General features: G+C 38.9%; 2 long non-coding RNA genes across 3 annotated transcripts in view; both read right to left on the bottom strand.

Moving 5' to 3' along the window:
- Positions 1-17,337, bottom strand: part of LOC103155879 (uncharacterized) — a 76,502-nt gene that overhangs the window by 38,491 nt on the left and 20,674 nt on the right. The gene's annotated exons all lie outside the window — the stretch shown is intronic.
- The window catches only part of LOC107833786 (uncharacterized), a 22,707-nt gene that overhangs the window by 2,865 nt on the left and 2,505 nt on the right, over positions 1-17,337 (bottom strand). Inside the window, exon 2 of the long non-coding RNA XR_001659550.1 lies at positions 11,990-11,993. This is a non-coding gene — a long non-coding RNA (uncharacterized LOC107833786). The remainder of the gene's footprint in view (positions 1-11,989; positions 11,994-17,337) is intronic.

The following is a 17,337-nucleotide window of genomic DNA, read 5'->3' on the forward strand; positions in this document are numbered from 1 at the left end:
CCTCCTGGAGGAGGACAGTTCTGGTCCGGTTCTGGTCAGGTCGTCCTCCTGGAGGAGGACAGTTCTGGTCCGGTTCTGGTCAGGTCGTCCTCCTGGAGGAGGACAGTTCTAGTCCGGTTCTGGTCCAGTTCAAGAGGAGCTCCAGAACATTTGGTCAGCTGTATTTACTGCTGTACAATGGCTACTGGAAAAGAAATGTTTTGTTGCTCACTCACCATCTAGAAATCACTCGCTGCATTTTTCTTGGTTGTGCAGGAGGCTACACTTCTGCTTGTCGAAGATGACAGGTTGTATAATTGCTCATGTGTTTGCAGACATTTTCAGGTGTTGGGCTTTGGGGGCGTGGCCAGCAGCAGCTTGTATAGATTTAAAGTGACAGAGGCCTTTAAACTCGTCATGGATTCATAAACATGGAGGTTAGAAACTCAGTGGATGTTTTTCAGCTTTTCATGGTGATTCCTCGTTGCATGACGCGACCGCCCAGCTTCACCCACCAAACAGACAAACTGTCAGTCCGAATCGAACCGTTCTGTCCGTCAGACACGGATGGATCAAACCAACAGATTCCTCAGATTAATGGAGCGTGTCGGTGTTTTTCTTTTTAAATAAAAAGAGGAAAAGCTTTCCAGCAGCAGGCGCAGAAACACAGCCTGCTGTTCGTTTATTCACTCATATAAAAACAGAGTGTGTGTTCAGCAGCGTTTCTACTTGTTGCATCATCCGTCTTCCACTGGAAGGTCTGATGGACAGACTTAATCCATGAGAGGACACGTCTGTCTTTCTGTCCAGAGCCGCTGGATGTCTGCTCACGGCTTCATTTCACCCAAACATCTCTCCGTCTGTAAACCTTCGTTAGGCGTCCCGTCCCGTCAGAAGAGCGGCTTTAGAAAAATGCAAACTCGGCTCATTAAAATGAAAATGCACGAGACGTCCGGTCCGAGTCGCCGTCTCCGTGTCAGAGTCGTTTTCTCTTGTTGCTGCGGCCGAATCGCTGGCTTTGGAGTTCAAAGGAGCATTTCAGGCACAAACGCGAGTCGACAGAAAAGAGATTCTTTATTTCTCCAACTTTGAAGAAAACGGCACCGGCTTTCTTTTTGTGTCTGTGCAGGACTCCAGCTCCGGTTCTGACCCGAACGAGTCCCGCCTCCTGCTGGGAGACGCGGCGGATCGACAGGGAGGCTCTGAACGGCGGCTTTCAGTCCAATCATTTCCAGCCTGATTTTCCTCCTGCGTTACATCCTGTTACAGCCGCTTTGAAGTGCAACATGAAAACCTCCATTACCTCCGCAGAGACGCGCGCTCCCTTTCAGGCCTGTTGCCGACATATTACACTTTAGTCCCTGGATCATTGTCTGCTCATAACACTTCATCTGTGAATCTGCAGGCTTTTATTATAAATTTAACACCTTCGTCAAGTTGGAGAAGGTTCAACTGAATGTGAGGAGGCGACAACAAGTGCAGCTTCTTACTAGATGGAAAAAAGAAACTTAAAGAATATATTTCGATTCATTTTCATTTGAGATAAATTAAAAGACCTGGGCTTCCAAACATGACATTTAAACTGGTGTTCCTTTAAAAACCTGCGTTATGCATCTAAAATACCATCTTCACTTAACACTTACATTTGTTTGAATTTTGTCTGTTTTTAATCAGGTGAACAAAAATCTGCATTAAATCTTAATAGAGCAGCATGTCACTGTAAAACCTTTAAAATGTGAAAACAAATCTGAGCTCACCGCTCACATTTGTTTTAAATTTAAAGATGGCACCCAGTTTTTCAAAATGGCTGCCATTTGAGTCTTAAAGCAATTGTTAGCATAAAATGTCACTACTTTTCACAACTTAGATCAACTTTATGATGCACCATTTGTTTAATTCCAGTCATTATGGTCATGCAAATTTAAAGTAATAAAATGCAGCATTTTACACACTTAGCATTTTACACACTTAGCTTTAGCGATTTAGCATTAGCATAGCTCAGATTCTCATTTAGCAGATTAGTAGTTAGCTTTTTGGTTGGCTGCGCCGACTACCAGCAATATTTACTCCTTATTTTAGAGCAGATACTCAATTACAACCATGGTGGCCATTTTGAAAAAATGGCCGCCAGATAAAAGAAACAAGATTAAACAAGATTTCTATGGTTCAAAATGTGTAAATATGAACAGTTTGACACCAAACACATTCATCTCTCTCCAGAACAACCATTCTTTAGAAGTTGAAATCATATTGATAAATATGATTTCTATGGATCTAAATATGCTTGATTTGGCACCAGAAGTATTGATGTGTGATATTAGGAGTTTTAGCTAAAAACATCTTGAAACATGGCAGCCATGTTGAACATGGTTTGTTCAAAATGTGAGCTAGCTTCTTGTAAACGTGTGAAAGATTTTGCTGAAATATAAAATAAAATCTTGGACATGCGGCTGGAGATTGTTCTCAGCTCGGTTAGAGAAAAGCTTCTGGGACTGAAAATGAAAAACTGATGGAAAAAGAGCCATTTAATAATGTATAATGAGACAAAATAGTGATAGAAATATATATATAAACGATAGTTTTATGTTTTAAAACATTTTTATTCTCCTTTGCTGGACTGAGACTTTCCTACAGCCTCACTCGTTTTGGCCTTTAGCTGCTTTTCACAGATTTTCTGCCCAATCTTAGTTATAAATTAATGCTCCATTAAATCTGACCAGGTGTCCTGAATGAGTCGATGTATTTGTATGTAAACTCTGGCAGTAAATCGGGCAGAGTGCATTAAAATGAGTAAAGTAGAGAGAGGAGAACCAAGGAAATGTCAATAAAAGTTGAGGATGAGGTGAGAAGCATCAAGGATCACTGAGTTGATCCGTTTTCCTCTGGATAATTTACAGGAGAGACTTTGGAAACTCAAGTATAAGAAACAGCAGCAGAAGAAACAAAAAGAGAAATGAACCAAACAAGTACCCATTATAAAATAAAACAAATGAACATTTTAACTGAGTTAATTTGAAATTAATCACCTTTTCATAGAATACAGACAAAACATTTTCAATTCAGAAACAATTTTCTACAAAATACTGAATAAATATAAATATGAGCTCAACAACAAAGATTGTTTTAAATTTTAGGTTATTTAGTCATCAAACTTGTGCAAAGAGCCATTAAATCACGAACGCCAAGATTAGCATTAGCAACATTTTTAGCATTGAGATGCTATTCTAGACTATAATAGTTTCACAGATAGGCTAACTAATTTTAGCACAACTTGACCTCAACAGTCTTTCTGCATCTGATCAGATCCGTTCAGAAGTAGAAACTAACCCCCAGTGGGACGAGAAAAGCGGCTTTATCGTCCATCTGTTTGTTTGCAGAGTCACATTTGCAGGCAACTCATTAAAGTCTATTTATTCAAAAATTAACACGTTCAAATCCAAGCGCTACTAAAAAAAAAAAAAAAGCTTTTTACAGGAGATCATTTTAAGCTTTTCCCATGATCGATGCAAAAAAGCTAGCTGGCTAACTAGAAGTAGCTCTGTGCGCCTCGAGTCACTGAAGATGTTTGCTAGCTTAGCCACAGAACCTGCCAATTATGTTTGTGACTCAAACAGAAAAGTTTATGAGAAAAATAAACGACATAAAATACGACAGCTGAAGCTTCTCCTCCTAGCTTAGCATCTCTTTTTTTTGCTCTCATTTAAAGGAAGTGATGTCAACCATCATTAGTTCAGCTTTCTGGAGATTTGACAACACAATGTTAGCTAGGGTACGTTAGCAGCTAGTTAGCAGTAGCCGCAACGCCTCAGACAAAATGGAGATGTTTGTGGATGACTCAAAAGTCCGGCAAGAACCACAAAATTTAAGATCAACTTGTGTTTTCTAATGACTTTAAGACATTTTAAGGCTACATGAACGTAAGGAGGCTTGGGAACCTGATCTGTCAGTAAAATCAGAATAATCTCCTGAGGTACCTTCATGATGAAACAGCTCCAAAAAGTGTTGAGTTTCACGTCAAGAAGCTGAAGTGACAGGCAGAGTGGATCGTTTCATTATTCATTACGACGTTATTTCTTCTGAGAATCATGTCGAGTTAATATTGATGTGCACAATGTGTTGCATTAGCATCTAAATCCGGCTCCACTACTTTTAAACTCGTGGCGACGCTCGTTCATCTGTAATCTCAGCTCCGTTTGCTCTTTCTCCCACACAAACAGCCGTCCGCGCTGATTCTTAATAAACTGAAGTGATATTTATATCTGCTGCGAGCCGCTTCATTACATCTAAGAGCTGTCGCCGCGGCTCACCTGCAGAAGAGTTTAAAGGCAGACGGGGCGGAGGGCCGCTGCGATAACAACGAGATAAACAAGACGGATTGAAAAGCTGCAGCCGGAACAGCCGGAGGTGAAGAGACGGACAGAGAGAAATAACCCTGCGGTTTAATCACACGCTCAACACATCATCCGTCACCGACTGACAGACCGTCTCTACTGGTTTGCTCTTCCTCCTCGCCGTTGCTTTCCTCTCCCACTCGTCTTCATTTTATCTTCATTATTGTAGCAGTGTGTTTATGTGTGGGATGTCTGACAGATTGGTGTCAGTTTTCCTCTGTAGAGACGCAGTCCTGAACTCATGCTCAGCTGCTCTGTCTTGTTACCGTCTCTGAAGCGAGTAAATCTTAGAGACGCGCTCTGATTTGGAGCTTGTACTTGATAAGCTGATAAGTGCACCGCCGCTGGATTCAGGCCACATTTTAGGTTTGATAAGGGGAGACTTGCTGTCACAAATACTCCAGTTTTGCTTTAACCTTCTAGCATTGAGCCAGAAATGTTCTTCTTCAGTGGTTCTTCAAGCTTCCTGGAGGCGTTTTCCTTATCCAAACCTCACATTTCTCAATCAATGCTTCGGTTCAGACTGTTTTCACACCTGATAGTCCAGTGGAAGTGGTTTGATTTTGGTGGAAAGTTGCAATTTTTGATCCATTTTCAGCTGCTGTGGTTCTTCTTTATAAACCAACCAAACCCTCTGAGCAGCCTGTTCCCCTCCTGGCCTGTGGGGGCGCTGCACCAAGAACCACTGAAGGAAACGACACCAAAACCTCTGAAGACACAGAGCAACTTCAAAAATGGAGCGGCATCAGATTTTAGCACTTGGAGGTTTCCTGTTTGACTAAATACCAAGAGCCATTTCTCCTCTTAGCGCTAGGCTAACATTTGTTTTGATTGCATTTACCCAGAATTCCCTACACTGTAGTCCACTTCCTGCTTTTGGAGCGGTCTCTGGTCCACTTGGTGTTCACATGTGCATTCAAACCAAACCAGAGTTCACTTCAAACGAACTGAGACGTGTAGGCAGACCAGAGTTAGCTTAGCATTCACACCAAGCGAACTGGACTTTCTAGACAAACGGACTGGAGTTGGATTTAATTAAACCGGACTAAACAAAACTGGTGTGAATGCAGCCTTAGAAAACCCAATTAACCAAACAGATTTCAAACAGACAAGATTTCAATAAATTTTTTAGAGCACATTTGAGCAACAAGGCAGTTCGAAGAGTTTTACATCATAAAGTAAGATGCAGTGGTTTTTCTGTTTTTAAGTCGGATTTCTCATGCATTTTGATTTGTAGTCTTTTAGGTTCTCATTTGTAGTTTCTTTAGTACTTCCTGTTTTCTCCTCTCGGTGGTTTCACCCACCAACTGAGTCCATCAAAAAACTCGATTTCAAAAAAGCTTTTCAGCAAAACTCAGCCAAAAAATGGAAACCAGTTTGTGAAACTTTCTATTAGCCACATAACAGGACTGAGTGAAGAGACTGAATTTTATCCAGTTTCTTAAAGTTTGATCCTTGCAAATTAGAAAAACTTGATCCAGAACACTAATGGAAGAGAAGAGATTGAAACTATGAGAAACTCATCAACAGCTGTTGGTGGACAAACTTCAAGTCGTTGCAGGAAAATGAGCGACTGCTTCTGCTTTGATGGAATTACAGAAATGATGAAATTCAGCTCAGCAGTCGCATGAATTTCAGTTTACATAAAAAAAAATCCATGAGGTTGGGTTGGCTCCGGGCCCGGTGGTCCGGCATCAATATGCAGCTCAGGTAAGGTTCTCGTATTTCAGAGCGCCAGCCAGAGACGCTCTAATTCAAGCAAACAGTCCGATAAAGGATCGATGGCGAGTCGGGCTACATCTTGATACCGAGGTGGAAAAAAACAAAACAGCTGCGAGGCAAAAGGTTTCAGGTTTCGACCAAACAGACAAACAGGAAAAGGACGAAACGTGTCGAAAACCTTAAACTTTAATTCAGTCGGACTGAGAGCCAAACAGAAACTGATCAGAATAATTGGTAATTAGAAAATCAATTACTTCATGTGAGGTGGTGCAATCAAGTTTTAGAGTTAAACTCCCAAAGGGCAACCTTTAGTTTACATTGAAATGTTCAAATTCATGCAATAATTCATCACTATTTGAAGAATAACTCAAAGAAATCACTTTCCTAAGAGGATTTTACATTTTTACAGATAAAACTTGATTTTAGCGCTACCAGTCCATTTTCAGTTAATTTCTGTTTTTGTGTTTAGGTCACTTCATGGATCCTTCAGGCATTAAACATTTTCAAGTCCAATAAATGGATCAAAAATAAAAAGTTGATTCCATCGAATAAAAACCTTGCAGTCGAAAACAAAACTGTCTCTAAAGTGACTCAACATTAACATTTTCTTTTAGCTTTAGGACCAAACTGAAAAACAAACAGAATCAATACAGAGAAAGAAGTTGTAAGACAATTAAGTCGCATCACAGAATAAAGTTATAAAACAGAGAAGTTAAACCCAAAACCGTCTAAAACCTCAGTCTGAGTTTGGCTTAAGTGAACTGTGGTTTGAATTGTTATGTGAACACTAAGTGGACCGGAGACCGCTCCAAAAGCAGGAAGTGGACTATAGTGCAGGGCATTCTGGGTAAATACAAGCAAAACAAACCCATTAGCTTAGTGCTAGCAGGAGAAAAGTTTTTCTTTATTTTTAACCGAAGACTAAAGAAATCCTCCAACAGCTAAAATCTGACGCTGCTCCATTTTGGCTTACATTTCGTGAAGGAAGTTGCGCTCAGTGATTTGTTCAGAGGTTTTTGGTGCAGTGCCCCCACAGGCGAGGAGGCGAACTGGTAGCTGAACGGGTTCAGCTGAAAATTTAACTAATGCTGCGACTTTTGACCCAAATTGAGCCGAACTTTAACGTAGAGGAGGAAACATCTGTGTGAAAAACAGCTTGAACGGTCGAAGAGTTCAATCGGACGTCGAAGGTAGTTTCTGGTTCTGCTTCGATTTCAGCTTGAAAGATCAAATCCTGGTGAATTTAGTCCTTAAAGATGAAAATAAAGCTTCATTTAATGGATTTAAGTTGAACAACTTTCACCAGCTGTGATCTGGTATTCTGGCCGGTCTGCCTTAAACCCGGCTTTACGCAGAGAACAGCCTGAACTGGTCATTTTAGCAGAAACTTAACCTCAGCAGCCCGGATCTGCAGATCCCTCAGGGTCCCTCCAGCCTCTTCCTTACCTCTCATTTCCTCCCAGCTCTGGTTTCATCGCTTTTCTTGAAAAGTTTATTCTGCCGCCAGGTTTTCAAACTTTTTTAACGACGCCTTACAGCATGTTGCAGTTTGATTTCCTTATTCCTAAGCCACATACAGATGTGTTCAAAATAAAACGTTTGATTTAGGAGCCACAGCCGCCCGAGAACAGCTGAAACACGCCAATATACGAGACTTCATCTAAAAAGGGTTATAATTACCTAATTTAATAATTCAAATACCCCTTAATGTACAAATACAGTCTCTTATTTCCACTCTTGGTGGTCCAGCCAATCAGCACCAAGGGAAATGAATGGAGGTTTTGGATTGGCTGGTTTGAATACGCCGGCCAACAGCGAGTCAATCTGAGGTATTTTAGTTTCCCAAGCTGCATTTTCGCTACAAAAATATCTGAAAAGGTGAATTTAATGTTAATTTATACAGATAAATCTGTGAATTATAACTTAAAACATTAGTTGATCTGGTTCCTGATGTTGGAATGATTTAATTATTTGTTTATTTGCCATTTTCTGCATGTTAAGAGATTAAATCAGTTTGCAGCCTTAAAGAGACGGGAATAACAGCTTTTGCATAGAGTTGGGTAGTGACTAGTTACATTTACTTAAGTAACTTTTTGAAAATAAATTACTTTTACTACACTGCACATATTACTTTTACTTGAGTAACTTTATTTTGAAGCATCTCTGCTCTTACTTCAGTAAAATGTCTGGATTTTCTACCCAGTTAATGAAACAGACCTGCAGATTCTGTTAGTTTCATCACTTTTTTCATTTAAAGAAACCAATTTGGAAAAAAAAATTGCTTTATTTTTCATGAATCATCATCAATTTGGTCCTTATGATGATGTCATTTTTAAATATTAAATGATTGATTACCAGATTTTCCACTTAATAAAGAGCAGAGAATTTCCTGAGGAATTAGACAAAAAACCAACAAGCAGCAGCAGGAGTGCAGAAGAAGTTTGGACTCCAAATTAAATGCATGAAGAGAGTCGGATCACAGCAGGAAGGGAGGAGATGATGAGTCAGGAAGTTCGGCTCATCAGTGACGGCCTAACAAGGAGCTCAGAGAAAAAGCTAAAAAGCTTTAAACCGGCCTGGAAACAACCGGAGCAAACCGCTGCAGGCTGCAGATCAGCAACGACTCAAATATTAGGAAAGTTCAGCTGAAGCTGCAGAGGCGGATGGTTTGGGTCGCAGCAAACCGGAGGACAAAGTCCATGTTTTAGTATTTAAAAACAGTAGAAATGTTTTTATTCCTTCCAAACATTCCTGCAGATTTTCATGTCATGTTTATTTTTGAACCAGCTGGTTGTTTCAGAGGACGACGCGTCAGACGATGGGCTCAGGAAGCAGCAGCAGCTTCTTCCTCCTGCTGCAGGTAAAAACGAACATTTTCTCTGCAGACTAATCACATTTATGTTGCTGATGCAGCAGTTTTTACAGGCAAATCAGCAGCTTGTGAAGCAGAAAAGGACGAACTAATGGCTGTCATGCAGTGAAGTTTAGTCACTTTAGCTGCTTTTTCAAACATTTAGAAGTTGAATTTTATCTAAAAGTGTATTACACACATAAAACATCTGATCATTTAGGCGAGAATCAAATGTCTGAGCAGTTAAAACAAACCAAAAACTCATTTCTATCATCTTAAGAGCCTACAAATTATATTTAATTTTATTCATCTACAAACTTTGCATCTTTAACAAAAAAAACAAAAAAAACAAAGCCCAAACTCCCTCAGATGTTTTTTATGTCATGTGGGTAAAATTAATCCGGTTTCATGGTGCTAAAAATATATTTTTATCAATTAAAATGGCAAAAAGTAATATTTTCATTTTTCCCTCAATCTGAGTGAAGCAACTTATTTTGGGCTTCACTGGAAAAAACAGAGATAAAAGTAGTTTGATCTCAGTTGCTCCTTTTAAAACACTCAAAAGTATTTAAAAAATTAATGAATGTGAAAAAGCATTATTTAAGAAATGAATATTTATGTGGTGATTTTAATTTTTTGTAATTTTGCCAAAGACAAAAATAAAAACTCTCCACCTCCTTCAACCTGACCTGCAGTCAGTGGGCCGCAGAAATGAGACCAGGGGCCACAAACGGCCCCCGAGCCTCAGTTTGTACACCAGTATCAGCTTGAGATCGTCCTTCCTTTAAACTTTCCTCAGCTCTCCAGTCGGAGAGTCGGTGCTGTGATCCAGGAATGATTCATGTTTTCTATTATCTGTCGATGATTAATCTGCTCAAACATTCATCTCAGCTGTCAGGTTTCATTTTAACGGCCATCAGCAGCTGATTCACATTAACGGATTAATTCCTGTTTCCAGGTGAAGCAGCGAGTCGTTTCCTGTCGCTGGTCAGCAGGAAACCATTAAATCAGCTCAGAGTTCAGAGGAAGGAAAACAGCTCAAATAATTCATTCAGCATGTGAAGGTTTAAATTTATACATCAGGATTTTATGAACTGCTTTTAGAGAATCTACCAGAGACGATAAATCAATGAGTACAAACTAACCTAAAGGTCAGAGGTCACACCAGCACAGGTTTGTACAACCTGTCTTCTTTACAGCGCCATATTAGGGACACTGTAGTTAAAAAAGGAATAAATTTCTGCCATAATGTTTAGATTAATTTCAGATATTTTCTAGGGAAAAAAATGTGGAAATTTCTGAGCCAAAAATTTTCTAAAAAACTCACAAGCCTGCAAACTTTTTTCTACTATATTTCTGAGATTAATCCAAAAACTTTTTTTTTTTTCTTTTTCAAACAAATTTTAGACATTTCAAAGTTGGAATTTTAAAGTTAATCTCAGAAAAGTTCTATAAGAAATTGGGAAATTTACAAGTTTTTTCTAACAGATTATTGAGTTTTCAAACTCAGAAATTTCTAAGACTTTTTTCTACAAAATTTCTGAGATTAATCTTAATATTTATGAGAGTTTTTTTCCAGCAAATTTTAGACTTTTCAAACTTATATTTTGAGGTTTATCTCAAAAATGCTTTAGGAAAAAAACTTGGACATATCTGAGTGTGAAAAGTCAAAAATCTGCTTGAAAAAAAAAAACTTCCAAGTTTTTTCCTAGAAAATTTCTGAGATTATTCTCACAATTTCTCAGGGTTTTTTTTTAACTTTGAAATTTCTGAACTTGGAAAAATCCAAAATTTGTTAGAAAAGATTTTTGATTAATTTTCTAGTAAAAAACTTGAGAAAAAAAAATTAAATCAACTTGGAAAATTCTGCATTTATTTTTAGCAAATTTTTGTCTTGGAGCTCAGAAATTTCCTTATTTTTTTTTCCAGAAAATTGAATATGCAACGAATGTTACTTTTGAAAAGATTTAATTAAATAATCAGTAGAAAAAGGTGCAAAAAAATCTCTTATCCCTCTATAAATACTGACTTACTGAGGTTAAAACGTTCTTTTAGACTGGTAGAAAACCACCACACCTGTAGTTTACTACCATGAAACAAAGAGTGGCCGAGTCCAACCGATGTTTGAAGTTGGCCAAATTATCAAGAATTTTACATGTAAAAATAAAAAAATATGCTGGAAAACAATAAAAATAAAAAGTGAGAACAGAAAGAAGAGCCACAGATGCAGATCCATCTCTCCTCCTCCTCTTCATCACTTGGCTCCACCCGGTTCGAGTCACCCCAGAGGCAGCAGCAGACGGACAAACCCAACACACCATCTGAACCCAGCAGCCCGGGGGGGGCGCTTCATTTACGCTGCAGCGCATCCCCCTCCAACCGAACCCTGCAGCTCACACACCTGAACTGATGCACCAGGCTTGTGAGGACCGACGCTCCCCGGCGACTCCGTCCGACACGCCCAAACAAACGCACCGCCAAAACGAAAACTTGTTCTCCACTTCGTCTCAGGTCACATTTATAGTTGTGATAAAAAAAGAAGCATAATTTTCTAGTAAATTAGATTTCCATTTTCCAGCACTGATGAGGTTAGTGATTGAGGGTGAACTGGGACACTAATGAGTCCATTACCTGAGCCACAAGTCCCAGAATGCAACTGGTAATGATGCTGGGACAGCGACACATGCTCAGAGTCTGAGATGGAAAGGAAACAAACCACAGCGCGCGAGGAAAAAATTACATCTCAGGGGAAAACCAGAAAAAAAATGATTAAAGAGAGGTACAAAACAGTAAAATTACCCAATTTAAGAAAAAAAACTATAAAAATTAGTTAAATCAACCATTTAGTCTCACAATAAACGCAGAAAATACATCAATTTTTCCAGGTACTGATCTGGAATCTGACAAAGTGATAATTATGCCTCAGATAGTATTAAATATGTAGAAAAATGGAAAACCAAGAGCAAAACACAGGCAGAAAAATAAGCACAGGCTCTCTGCCCAGGGCGGCATGGGACATAGGATTTATGCATTTATGAATCTTTACTCCACTTAAGTCTGACTTCTGTAAATAATTAAAATGATGGCATCACTTAGATCCACTTACCACTTATTTTATTGGTGAAAAAAAAATTAAGCAATTTTGGCATTAATGGCACTTTATAAAGTGACTACTTTCATTCCTAACTAAATTATCTATAGTTGATTTAAGTGCCCATGTTTGTTTCATTTTCAGTTTTCCATCATTTTATTAAAATATTTTAGCCTTTTATTTATGGTTTCTGTGTAATACTAAATTTTTTCAGCAACAATGTTTAAAAAATAAATACAAGTTGAAAACTACAATATTAGATATGAGACAGTAATATCAGTAATTATTTGATGTTTTTTTGAGTTATATTTTTTGTTCCCACTAACTGTTTATATAATTTTCCATTCTTATTTTTTGGCATTCCTAGTCTTCCCTAAGATGCCACTTATTTTCTAGGTTAAGCGTGCACACAAAAAAGGAGAAAAGTTTCATATTTATTAAAAAGTGACAATCTAATCTATTTGTCCAAATAAAAACACATTTTACAAACAACTTCAGATACGGGGGGCGGATTAGGGGTCGCACTCATTTCCTGTCATTTATTTACTCCCATATTTACTCCTCATCCGTCTTCATGAAGACTCAACAGCAGAAGGTGACAGCCTCCTCCCAAACCATCACTAAGATCCACAGGAGGTGAAAGACAAATATTGCAAAACGAAAGTCAATATACTATTAGGCACAGTCATGCAAACTGTCACAGTAATGTTTATTAATAAGATATAATCCGGTTTATGGAGCACCTGTAAATAAATGAGCCTTGTCTCACCACTATCTGTTCTTAATAACACAGCTTGTTCGTCCTGAAATGAGCTGAGGGGCAAAGAAATTCTGGAAAAGTGTAATTAAACCAACAGTCTCAGATAAACGCTGGTTTCAGGAGGAAAACACTCTCCATCACTGTCAGAGGAAGAGGAGGAGACAAAAGGACTAATATTAGTTTTATCACGGCAGAAAGAGGAGGAGAGGCGAGACAGAGAAGTATATTCTGGAAATGGAGCCAGGTAAAAGAAGTTTCATTTGAAAATAAAAAGATAATTATAGGAGAAAAGGAAACACAGGGAACAAAAACCTCATTGATTAGGAAGAAGAGGGAAGGTGTGATGAAGATGAAGGTTAAAAAGGAGAAGGGAAATGAGCCTTTTCCTTCCTCGGCGTATGATCGATTACCTGATCATTGTCTGTGATTGGAGCTCTGGCACCGTTGGGTCGGTTTATTGGCCGGCCGCCTCGGCTCCGGGCCCGGTCAGCTAATCGGTTGACCGATTGATCAGCCGGTGCTACAGGTTGCGCCGTCCAATCAGCAGACGGCCGACCGTTCCGAAATTCATTAGTCGACATTAGCCGCGCGCTTGACTGGCGTCTGAAAGGAGTTGCAACGGAGGCCGCCATCTTTGAGTTTAGTTCACAGAAATCAGTCATAGTGCTTCCACACTTTACGACAAAAACACTAAAAAGAGCCGCAAAGAAAATACGTTAAAGGAGGTTGAAGAGTTTATACCTCCGTTCACACAGAAGCAAGAAGATCCAAATATAAAAAAAAACTCAAAGTATTCACCAGTTTTTCTGTCCCAACTTTACGACATTAAAATGTTATAAATTATTTCCAACAAACTCTGAAATCCAAGCTAGAAGGAAGAAGTGGGTGTTATAAATGAGAATGTCCCAAGGACACAGCCCTGAGGAACCCCACATTTGATTTGTTTGGTTTCCATTTCGCTCCCTGAGTTTTATATTCTGTAAATAAAGTGATCCAGATTTCTCTCCGCATGAAGCTGAAACGGATCATGTATTCACTACATACAGAAAGTATTTGGATGTTTTATCCTTTTTTTTTTTTTTTTAGAAACTTTTATAAAAAGTAGAAAAACAAAATGTGGCTCTAATCCACTCATTGTAGACTTGAGTAAATAATCCCTTATTAAAGGTTTTGTGTTTTTACAGTGCTGCAGTACAGAAAGTTTTTAAAGTTTTTCATCTAATCCTGAATCTGTAGTTTGCATATTTCAGTTTTCTGGGCCACTGCTATCAGATTCCAGGTCATCTACTGTCTGTGGCCTAAGTGTCATGGATCCTGAGTGACACCAGCATGCAGGTGACGATTTTTAAATGTATTCCCTATTTATCCACACCGGCTGCAGAGGAACCGGACTGGTGTCGATGACAAAACCTGACTGAGTTTCTCTGTTAATGTGCTCAGATTGAAACTTAGAGAAACCTCAGCTTTATTAAAAATGGTGTTCACCTCCGTGTGTGTGTGTGTGTGTGTGTGTGTGTGTGTGTGCGCGCGAGGAAGGATGTCCGTCTTGTTTCCTGCTGTAATTACATGCGTCGTATCAGAATGTGCTCCTCTACACACCGCACCCGTGTGCGTGTTTGTTTGTTCGCCGTCTTATCAAGAGCTCATGAATTATTGAGCTCCATTTTGGAAGCCTTATCACCGTTCCCATGGCAACCGGCCCCACAGGACACGCTCTGACAGAAACACACACAATTACAGGAATACAGCGCGAAGAGGCAGAAAGAAACAAAAAGCCCAGCAGGTAGATTCAGCTCAGAAAGGTGTGGGTGGAGGTGTACCAGCACTGCCACTGGGATCCACTGGGATCCACTGGGATCCACCGGGATGCGTCCAACAGGACATTATCGCTCCACTGATGTTTTGTCGTTTGTGTCTCTGAATGAGCACGGTTCATCAGTGGCGTGCAGCCGCGTTTTCATGATCTAATTAACTTTCATGAAAGACTGAACTGCTTTGAAAACAAATCTGATCAGATCAGGGCAACCTGCAGCTCTCTAAATGGTGAGCAGGGTAGGAAACGGCGCCCTCTAGCTGCAGTATTGGCAATGACTTAAATAAATGCGTCAAGTTAACATTTTCTGCACAAAAAATATTGCCTTTTTTAAATCCAAAACAGAGTCAATGAATGATGAAGCTTTGTTAAAAGTGTGTAAAAAGTTTATATTTTTGTTAATACAATCATTTTAGATTTTTTATATTGACGGAGCAATTTGATCAGCATTCATTTGTTTATGGGGAAATAAAATAAACCAGAGTTCAGCCAACAGATGCATAAAACCGTTAGAGACTTTATGACCAATAATATTTGAAAAACTTAAATGATGTTTATTGTAATAGGTTTCATTAGTAGTTGCATCAATGGAAGAGTCAGTGATTTATAATGAAATACATTTTTTAATCTGGGATTCTAAATAATTGAATTAAATATTGGATTTTTCATTGTGAGATTAAGCTCCTGCAATCCTGTAATCCCTCATTTAATGTTCATAAAATAAACCCCATAAGAACATTTAAAAAAAAAACAACAAAAAACAATTAATTGATGGTCAGGATTTATTTTTAGGTAAGACATTACCATAAAATGTTTTTGTTCTAGTTATTTACCCGATTGTTTCCACATCACATTTATTCTAAAATATAACAAAGGTAAATAATGTTATACTTTACTGACCTAAAAACAGGTAAAGTTTAGCTCAATTTCAGACAGAAGCAGATTTTTACATTTCAAATTTTTGGCATTTCAGGCTTACCGTACAGCAAAGATGGCTGGCTAAATGAACCACGTCACCTCATGTAACGGTGGAATATGTCTGTATATTTATCCTACAGCTTCTGAAAACAAAATGAGCCTGAAGTGGTTTGTAACTTGTCTGAAAAATAGTTAGTGCTAAAAAGATGGAAACATTTCTGAATAAATCCTGACGTAGCAAAACCTCCCATCCACTGGTTTTCTGTGCCTTACCAGAGGAACCAGAACATGCCCAATTCAAGTCCTTTCTGTGACATTTTAAAATTTCACTCAAGATTAATAAGTTTGAACACTTTTTCATAAAATACTTCCATTAACCATATCTACTGTTTTCTGGTCCACTTCCTTAGATATTCCTCTTATTTATCCATTTATTTAATTGTAAATAAATGCTTATTTTGTTTTGTAGACATTTGAGATCTCAAGATAAAGGGCATTATAAATAAAGTCTATTATTACTTGATCTCTAACTGACAAAACAGGCAGATATAAAGTAATAGAACAAAGCTTGTGTAGAAACAAGAGGTCTCACTTTAACATAAATTATGTCTGGCTAAAGAAGTTGGTCACACCCGAAGGAACAGCAGAACCGTCTGATCCAAGTCTAATTACATTTTCAACGCTACCGCAGGTTTCCTGCCACTTCTAAAACGCCCATTACTTTAACTTTTCCCCTTCCACACGTCACCTTGTTACCATGGTCATTGTAATTATGTCGGATATATCGGCTGCAGGTCCTGTAAAGCCCCAGAGACGGAAAAAGCTGCAAACTCAGGAAAACTGCAGCTTGACTTACAACCCCACTAAACAACTAATCAGTTAATTAGATAAAATAATCAATAACATGAGTTAAGGCATTATATTCTGTATCTACATCAGTTTAAAGTGTTTGTGTTTGCCAATTTATGATCCTTGGAGGTGAAAACACAGAAGCTTGACCCGGTTTGGTCAAATTAAAGCCATAAATTGTGTTTCCATTAACGCCTTATTGACTCCTTTTGCTTTATTCCTGCAGAGAGGAGGTTCGCTGTTAAACGACTCGCCACCTGTATGATGGAGAGCCTTGTGAATATTTATTCTTCGAAGTAACGATGGCGGACATCGCCTCGATAAATCACCGTCCTGTAATGACGGCGGCGGCGTTATCGGAGCAGAGGCTGATCCGCCGACCTTTGGCAGCAAGAGGAAAAACTCTCGGGAGGAATCCACTTTGCTGAGCTGCGATAATAACGTCCAGCTCCATTTCCATTAAAAAGCTTTTCATACCAAAACTTCATTTTAAACTAACTGCCTTTCATTCTACAAAACCCCAAAGCTGCTGCAGCTGGTTTCTAATCCATCAGCTAAGATTCTGGCTCAGTACAACAGGAAAAATAAATAAATAAATAAAATAAAATTACGAGGAGTCAAGATATTACAAGGCCTGTCACGATAACAAATTTTGCCGAGTGATTAATGGTCTAAATAATTATTGCGATAAACGATATTGTTTCAAGGCCTTTTGACACTGATTTAATGGAAATGACTAATAATGCATGTGATTTCCTGCTATAGATAGATGCACATTATTTCAAAAGAACCAGACAGTCAGGTGCCACCAAAAAGTCGGGAGCCACCAGAAAGTCGAGATCCACCAGAAAGTCGAGATCCACCAGAAAGTCGAGATCCACCAGCGACTCGAAAGCCACCAGCGACTCGAAAGCCACCAGCGACTCGAAAGCCACCAGCGACTCGAAAGCCACCAGCGACTCG

This window comes from Poecilia formosa, unplaced genomic scaffold (assembly GCF_000485575.1).
Source record: "Poecilia formosa unplaced genomic scaffold, Poecilia_formosa-5.1.2 Scaffold453, whole genome shotgun sequence".
NCBI lineage: Eukaryota > Metazoa > Chordata > Actinopteri > Cyprinodontiformes > Poeciliidae > Poecilia > Poecilia formosa.